Here is an 8903-nt window from a genome sequence, read left to right on the forward strand (position 1 = left end):
AAGATTTACTCATTCACCTTTTTCAAATGTAATTTTTTATTGAACCTTTTTTAAGTTTTTCTTGTATTTGTGTTTTATTATTCTAAATTAACTTGAATTTTCTGTAGGTTTTTGGTCATCAAGCTTCAACTAATTCTTCTCATGCATCCTCATCAAAAGCTTCAAATTCTTTTTCAACAACTAAGCCACCTTTATCAAATGTATTTTTTTTGGTGAACTTTTTAAGGTTTGTTTTGAACTTTTCTGTTTAGATTCTGAACTATCTTTAATTTTCTGTAGGTTTTTGGTTTTCAAGCTTCAACTAATTTTCCAGCGAGTGTTGCTCAGTCTTCTTCAAGAAATGTATGATTTTCTTGATTTTTCTTTTATATATTTTGAACTTCTTTTTTTTTATTACTGATCTTTTGTTATTTTTTTAGGTTTGTGAAGGTCAATTATCTAATAATTTTCCAGGTCCTAATTCTTCTCAGCCATCTGCATCAAAAGCTTCAAAAACCATTCCAAGAACAAATGCTCAGCCTTCCTCTGTAAATTTAACCTCTTTACTCTTAACGTTATTGACATTTTTTAAAGATAATTTATTGACATGTGTGTGTTTATATTATATGTTTTTAGGTATGTGGATCTCAAACTAAAAATACAAAATCATTCTCAAGAGTTACTCAGCCACCTTTATCAAATGTAATTTTTATATTGAACTTATAAATGTATTTTTTGAACTATTTTACTTAAATTCTGAACTAACCTAGATTTTCTCTAGGTTCATGGTCATCAAGCTTCAACTAATTTTCCAGTAACTGGTTCTCAGTCTTCTGCTAGAAATGTAGGTTTTTTACTGAACTTTCCTTAATTTAATTTGAACGTGTTACATTATAATTTGAACTATATATTTTTATTTTAGGTTTCAAGTGGTTCTCAGGCTAAAAAAAGGAAAGTATCTGATGTGAATCATAACAGAAGTTTTCGATATGAAACTAGTAAATGGGCTCAAGTAAGTGTGAACATTTTCTTCTTTATTTTGTATTATTGTTTTTTTGTATGAATTTTGGTTTTTTGATTTTTTTTTATCGTTCTTTTAATTTTTGTGTTTTTAGTATTTTGATGCTGGTCGCAATGCAAGGAATGAAGGGTCTCGTGCTTCTGGATCTTCTAATGTTTCAAATTATGATGCAATGTTATCAATGTTTGACAAGACAAGTAATTCGTAGGTTTTCAATATATTTGAACACTTTTTCATAGGTTTACAATATGTAATAACATTCAAATGCTTTTTAATTTTCAATATATATGAAAATTTTGCATTATAATTTTATTGTTTTAATTTTTTAATCAAAATAAATATTGACAAACATATTTTATAAAATGAACTACTACAACTTAATATTTGAACACAAGTTTAATGTCAACATTTACTACAAATATTACATACTTATGTCAATCTCAATCCAAATTAAAAATTCATAAAACATTTGTCTTCATTAAACTTCAAATTCAAATAAATTACATAAATCACTGTCTCTTTAAATGTCAATAAACCTAAATATTAATTCTCTTCCATTCTTCTTCTTGCTGCCATTTTCACTTTGTATCCTTCTTTGTTGGTGCGGCTTAATATTATTTCTGAACAATATTGCACTCTAAGCTTCCTTATTTGATCAACCTGAACATGCACCCCGAAATTATATAATTATGAACACTATATAAAATGTCTTGAACATAAAAAGAAAACATTTGAATAGTATTTTTGAAACTCACATTATTTGCTTTCAAATCACAATTCCATTCTACCAAAGGCTCTATTGTGTATGTTTCCATATGTTTCATCACGTAAACACCACAATTTTTATGATCCAAATTGCTTCTCCATTTCATCTTGATCAAATCAGTCTTGAACTTAAGACTCTAGCAATATCACTTCCTGTATAATCTTTTGTTCGCATAAAATATGCAAAAGCTTCTAGCTGTAAAACATAATAACATACTTTTTGAACATCTAAACTCAATTTACTGAACACGGTCTAAGAACAAATTGAACAAAAAATAATTTAGTACTTTACCATTTTTTGAGGATTATCTTCATATTTGGTAGATGCTTTGACATTCATTGGAAGCTTCCTGTTGTCAATCAAATCAATTGTTCCATTGTACATGTTGATACATAGCAAGTAGAAGTGACTGAATGCAGGCACAGGAAAAAAGAATTCCCTATATTTTTTTATGTTGGTGATACCACTATTTGTCATTTCATAGTTTAGTCTTTCTGCAAACTTCTCATGTCTTACTTCTTTTGTGGTGTTCACAGTTTTACCTTTGTCTGTGCATACAATCAACTGCAATTAACCATTCAAATAACGAAGAGTTATTACATAAATAATGAACACTGAACAAAATATACTGAACAGTTTGTAGAAAAATATTAAATATGGTTTATTTAAGAATATTAAATATATATTTTCTTACGTATGGCATTGTGGAGAAGTAAATGCTATGTTTTTTGCCTTTGGTGTTCAGAATATGAGCCCAAGCATCGATAACTGCATTGTCGACCTCTTCATCTGTTCCAAGTGTCCTCATTTCTTCCCTGTTGACACTATTTTCTCCATCATGGTACAATACTTCACTGCCAATACAAGAAAAAAAAAATAACAAACTAAGTTAAGCTTCATTTTATTATTTGAACTATATAAATAAATATCTGAACAAAGTAAATTAATTTTTGAACAATGAAATTATATTAGAAACTTACTCATTAGGACCTTCACTGAATGCATAATCAGATAAAGTTGCTTGCATTGCACTAACATTTTTGAACAAATCCACATATTTAATCATGAATGGGGATTTAAGACAAGCTGGCAATTTTGTAACTTCTCTTCGTGGTCTTTTGTTTGCATCAACAACCTGTTTTGTTTTTGGTCTAATGTAACAATATAAAAGTATTGTTAGATTTTTTGAACTATACATTTATGAAACTGAACTGTAAATGAATTTATAATGAACTTTAATCGAATATATATGTTCTTATACAGTTACCCCTGTGATTTTTTAGAAACTTCTTTTTCTTTTCCTGCTTCTTCTTTAGATCTGTAGATTTGAACATACAATAAAGACATATGAGCATATAAATTTAATTATTTGAACACAGAAAATTAATATAGGAAATATATCATTCAATACTTCATAAATACATTTATATTTGTACTTGTTCTGATTTCATCCAAAATATTTATGTTGACTTTATCAGCTTCTATCCTAGTTGTCCAAAAAATTACAGATTCATTACATTACTTCCAAAATATTTACATATCTTTTTTCTTTTCTTTTCTACCCTACTGCCCAAAAAATTACGTATAGATGTTCAGATAGAATGACATTACCCTTGATATTGAAAGTCCTTTGAAAGCGGGTTCGTCAAAATATCATCAAGTGTTGCATCATTAGTTGTAAATATATTGGCAAAGTCAGTGGAATCATCAAACATGTCTTCAAAAGGCATATGTGATGACTTTCCATGTGCATCAAATTCTGGCATTTCAAAAGGCACCTGCTTTGCCTTTCCTTTATCACCACTTTCTGCCACTTCTTTTTCAGGACCTTTCTCTCCTCTACCTATGGTAAGTGTTAGGTCAAGTGTACTCTTCCCAGCACCAGTACTTTCTTCCCTTTGATCTCCACTTGCCATAGGAGGAGCACCACTTACCATAGGACTTTTACTTCCTCCAATTGTTGGTGGTGTTGGAGGTTCATTAATTCCCAAATCAAAAGCACTACCCATGTTATAATCCTCCCCTACCTTCTGTTTTCCCCATGCTCTTGTTCTCTCTTTTTGTTTTTTTTCTCAGCTTCTCTTCTTTCTGTTTCTTTTTTCTCAGCTTCCTTTTTTTCCATATACTCTCTTTCAATCTGATCAATAGCCTTCAAGAAAGACTCTGTTCCAAAGAAAGCCTCATCTTCACTCAAATTGGAATCATCATTCTTTCTTTTTCCAATAAGACTTTCAACACTTTTGATTATCATGTTGTTAGGGAACAGGTTTTTTCCTAGCTTCAGCTTCTCAGTCATTTTTTATACACAACTTCCCAAAGTCTTTACAATATCCATCAAATCATCCATAAATTCCTCCTGATTTCAATTAAAAAAAAAATTGACTTAAGTATACAAAATTTTGAACATGCATTATAGGTTGATGAACATCAATTATTAAATTCTTTATTATTTGAACTTTAGACGAAAACATTTGAACATTTATCATAACACTCTGAACAAATTAAATAGAAATAAAATTTGAACAAAAAAGTAAATGAACTTTGGTTGGCAGATTCTCCTGATTTCAATATAAAATAATTCACATATGTTTACAGTATTTTGAACATGCATTTAAAGTTAATGAACAGCAAAAATTTGTTGAATGAAGTATTAACTGATTTGATAATGCATTATTTTAATATTCTTTATTATTTGAACATTTGACGAAAGCATTTGAACATTTGTCATTACACTCTGAACTATTTGAAATAAATTTTGAACAGAAAAGAAAATGAACCTTGGTTGGCAGATTCTCAGATATTGGCAGATCATCACTTTCTTGTTGTTGAACTTTTTGTTGTTGCTGTCCAGGTATTTGTATTCTTTCTAACACACTTCCCAATCCAAATTGAGACTTTCCCTCCAATTTTATTCTTTCTTGAATCATATCTCTATTCCAAGCTGTAATGATTGGGTATGTCCTTGGTTGCTCGATACCTCTTTTTTGCACTCGATCACAATAGAATAACTGTGCCATTAAAAAAGCATACCAAAACATTATTTCCATTATGAAATTTTTAAAAAAATGTAACAAACATATGCATTAAAATTTGAACAAACATTATCAAAAACCTTGAAACTTTGAACATATTGATATATGGAATTAAAATTGAACAATCATAATCAAAAACCTTGAAACAAACATAAGAATATAAGACATTAAAATTTTGAACAGTCATACCAAAACTGTTGAACATAAGAATAAAATGTATAATTCATATAATAATAAGTCAAACACATTTTGAACATATTTCATTTTACTTTTGAACTAATGGGTATAACTTTTGAACATCATGCAATACAATATGAACAAATAATAAAAACTAACAAAAGTCAAAAGCATACCAACAAGAAAGGCAGTGGTCCCTTAAAAAAACCCTTGGTGTTTTTTTTCCACTCAGGTACTGTGGAAATCAGACTTTGCAGCACATACTTGCACCAATTCAATTCCTTTATCTCATTACAATCTTGAATTGAGTGTAGGAATTTGTAGTGGCAGTGTAGGTTTTGGCTTGTTTTCATCATTGAGTTTACAGCGAGCACAATGAAATCTATTTTGAACATTTCAGTTGCTTCTCCTGTGTTCTTCTCTTTTGACTATATGGCTGCTGTGACATATTTCCTCTTATGCAAAGCTTGTTGATCTCTCTTGATCTCCTTTTCTTCCTCACTTTCATACTTCTCAAAAATCCATTGTGTTCTAGGGCTTCCAGTTTTACACCCCCACATTTCCCTCCACCTTATCAAAGGTGTCACAATCTCCAAATCTTCATGTTCTTCCTCTTCCTTGTTTGGCTCTTTTTCAGAAACAATTTTTTTTACCTCTAGGTACTCCATATACAATCTGAACATCTTGTTCATTTATCTCCACTGATTTGTTAAATGGCAAGTATAAAGTGCTGTTGTTTTCTTCAAAATGTTTCAACAGCCAAGCACAAAACACTGCATCATTTTGTGGCAAATTCACAGAAAGAAATGCCCCAAATCCCATTTCTTGCACTGCTTGTTTTTGTTGTGGTGTTAAGCTACCTATAAACTTCATAAACTTAACATGTCCCACTCTAACACATAGCTTATCTTCTTCAACCTCATCATCATCACTCAAATTCACTACATTGTCATCAATCAGCTCATCATCATCAACTTTTCTCTTTCTTTTTTTGTCAATCTGCTCAACTTTTTTTCCTTTCTCCTTTTTTTGAACTTTTTCAACTTTTGTCTGAACTTCTTTTTCTTTCTTCTGAACTCCCTTTTTAACAATCTTTTGTGAAGATTGTTCTCCTTCCTTTGCACCAGTTTTTTCTTTGATCAGAACCCCCTTCTGTTTTGTTTGAACTCCCTTTCTAATTTTCTGAGTTTTGTTAAACTCTGATTCTGGAATTACCTCTTCTTCAACAGGGTTTTCTTGCTCTTCTGTGATGCTTGTGTTTTTCCTTTTTTTTTGTAGCTATATGTTTTTTCTTCCTGTTTTAATCATTTATATAGTCTAAGTTAAAAAATTCTTACATTTATGTAATTAAATGAACATTACACTATAAATAAAATGATTGAAAAACATATTAACATTTTACCTTGGCTTTCTCTGACTAGCATTGTCACCATTGTTTCCATCTGGTTCAGAATTTCCTGTAGGATGTTCAGAATTTCCTTGTTCTTCAGATGGGATTACAGAATTTGTTGGAGGTTGTTCAGGATTTTCTGATGGGAGTGCAGAAGTTTCCTTAGGAGGTTGTTCAATATTTTGTGATGGGGCTACAGGATTTGTTGGAGGTTCTTTGGGAGTGTCTGATGGGAGTCCAGAAGATGGTTGACGTTTTTCAGAATTTCCTAATGGGAGTTCAGAAGTTCCCATGGGTTGATCAGAACTTTCTGATGGGAGTACAGAAGATGATTGAGGATTTTTAGAATTTTCTGATGGGAGTTCAGAAGTTCCCATGGGTTGTTCAAAACCTTCTGATGGGAGTACAGAAGATGGTTGACGTGTTTCAGAAGTTTTGGGATGTTGTTCAGATGTTTCAGGGTGCTTTCCAGCAGTTGGACTGTTAATAAAGAAAAGTAACAACAAAATTAACATTTTATATGAACATAAACCAAATTTTATATTAACATAAACCAATTTATATATATATTATTTCTAATTAACATTTGACTATAAACCAAATTTAATTTTAAATGAATATATCCTAGTAATTTAATGTAAAACAACCTAAATTTGAAGGTGTTCAGTTATTATTTTTTGTCATTCAAATGATTTTCATTGTTTGTTCAAAAATATATCCAAACATTATCACAACATATCAAAAATACAATCAAATATATATAGAATTTTGGGGTTTTTAGTCTTTTTGTTTATTGTTCAATATTTATGATAGGGTGTTCATCTGAAAATTTAATAATAAAGTATTATCAATTATTCTAATACAAATTGTAATGAAATATGTTCAGTGGTTATTTATTGTTAGTTGTTCAAAAGATTATGAAGTGTTGTTCAAAAACATATCAATACATAAGTAAAATTGATAAACATGCAAGCAAATATATAAACATAAGTACACAATTGTGGGTTTTTCGGTTGATTATTTGGAATTATCCTTCAAAAAAATAAAACATATTCACATTAAACAGAAAATATATGAATTAAAAATTCAAAATATACCTTTTTGATGCACTTCCTTCTATATCTTCTAATTTCTTCTTTTTTGTTGTTTTCACATCGAACAACTGACTTAATGTTCTGTTCAACATAATTTTGTTTCAAATTAATTTTTAATTTTAAAAATTAGGGTTTAAATTACTCATTTTGTTGGTAATTTGAACAACAAATCACTTACATGTGTTCGTCTTCACCAGTAGACGTACTTTGTTTTGATTTTCTACAAAAAAAAAACAAAAAAAAAAAAACAAAAAAAACAAAATTATATTGATGATTTAACATTTCAAATAATTAAAACAACAATAATTTAACAAATTTATCAAAATTCAATCAAAATCAAAGTTATTTGAGTGATGTTCACCTTTTTGAAGTCGATTTCGGTGAATCTTCTTCATTCGCCATGAAATTGTAGTAGTTTTTATAGAGAGAAATTTAGAGTTGATTGAGAAAAATGAAATGAGGAGAGAGAAATGCAAATTAATTTGTGAGATGAAAGTTTATAATTTATGAGAAGAAAGAGAATGTTTTAAAATGATTAAAAAAATAATGTGGCGGTTCATTACCAGTAGAACGGTTATTTTTTTTAAAAAAAAAAACTGAAAACATAATGTTTGGGTTGGGCGTGTTTTTTGTTTGGGTTGTGTTAATTGGGCCGCGTGTTGGGCTGGAGCATGTAGTTTATTGTGCACCATGGTGCACAGAATACCAATTAAAGAGAATAATCAAGAAAATCTTGATGAGAGTTGGTTATCGAAAAAGGGGAGATATGACCTCTATTTATAAGAAAAAAAGAGGGGTCGAAGAATTAAGAAAAACATCCAAATTCGAATCGAAATAAAACTCGTAGACAGCAGCTTTTGGGAATTTTGTTTTTATCATATCTTTTGATCCAGGAATCAGAATAAGATGAATAAGATGTCATTGGAAAGATCTTGAGGTCTACTTTCTAACCCAATTGGAATCAGATTAAAATATGTTGTAGAATAAAAGATATGAACGAAATAGTGAGACGGTCTCAGTTTTGGATAAAGTTTCATGTCTCATTCATATCTTTTTCGTTATAGCTCGGATTTAATATTATAATATATCATTGGAAAGATAATTTAAATATCTATCCAACCATAAAAAATTTGGATAAAAAATATGAGGCACGAAAATAATATCTGACTGTCTTTGAACATGTTTAAATTCGAATAGAATTAGGACTTTAAAAAAGGAAAGTTTTATAAAAAAGGAAAGTTTATATTTAAATCAAATTCCTTAATCTTATCTTTTCAAAAAAGGATAATTAAGATATTTTAAAAACTTATAGAAGATTCTAATCAATCCTAATTAGTTTAAGAATAGGATTAAACCTTTGGACCCTCCTCATGATCATTGGGTCGTAGGTAAAATCCGGTTTGGGCCCAGTTTAATATTTTGGCCATAACTTCCTCAATATTCA

Source organism: Chenopodium album, chromosome 1 (assembly GCF_948465745.1).
Source record: "Chenopodium album chromosome 1, dcCheAlbu1.1, whole genome shotgun sequence".
In the NCBI taxonomy this organism is placed as follows: domain Eukaryota; kingdom Viridiplantae; phylum Streptophyta; class Magnoliopsida; order Caryophyllales; family Amaranthaceae; genus Chenopodium; species Chenopodium album.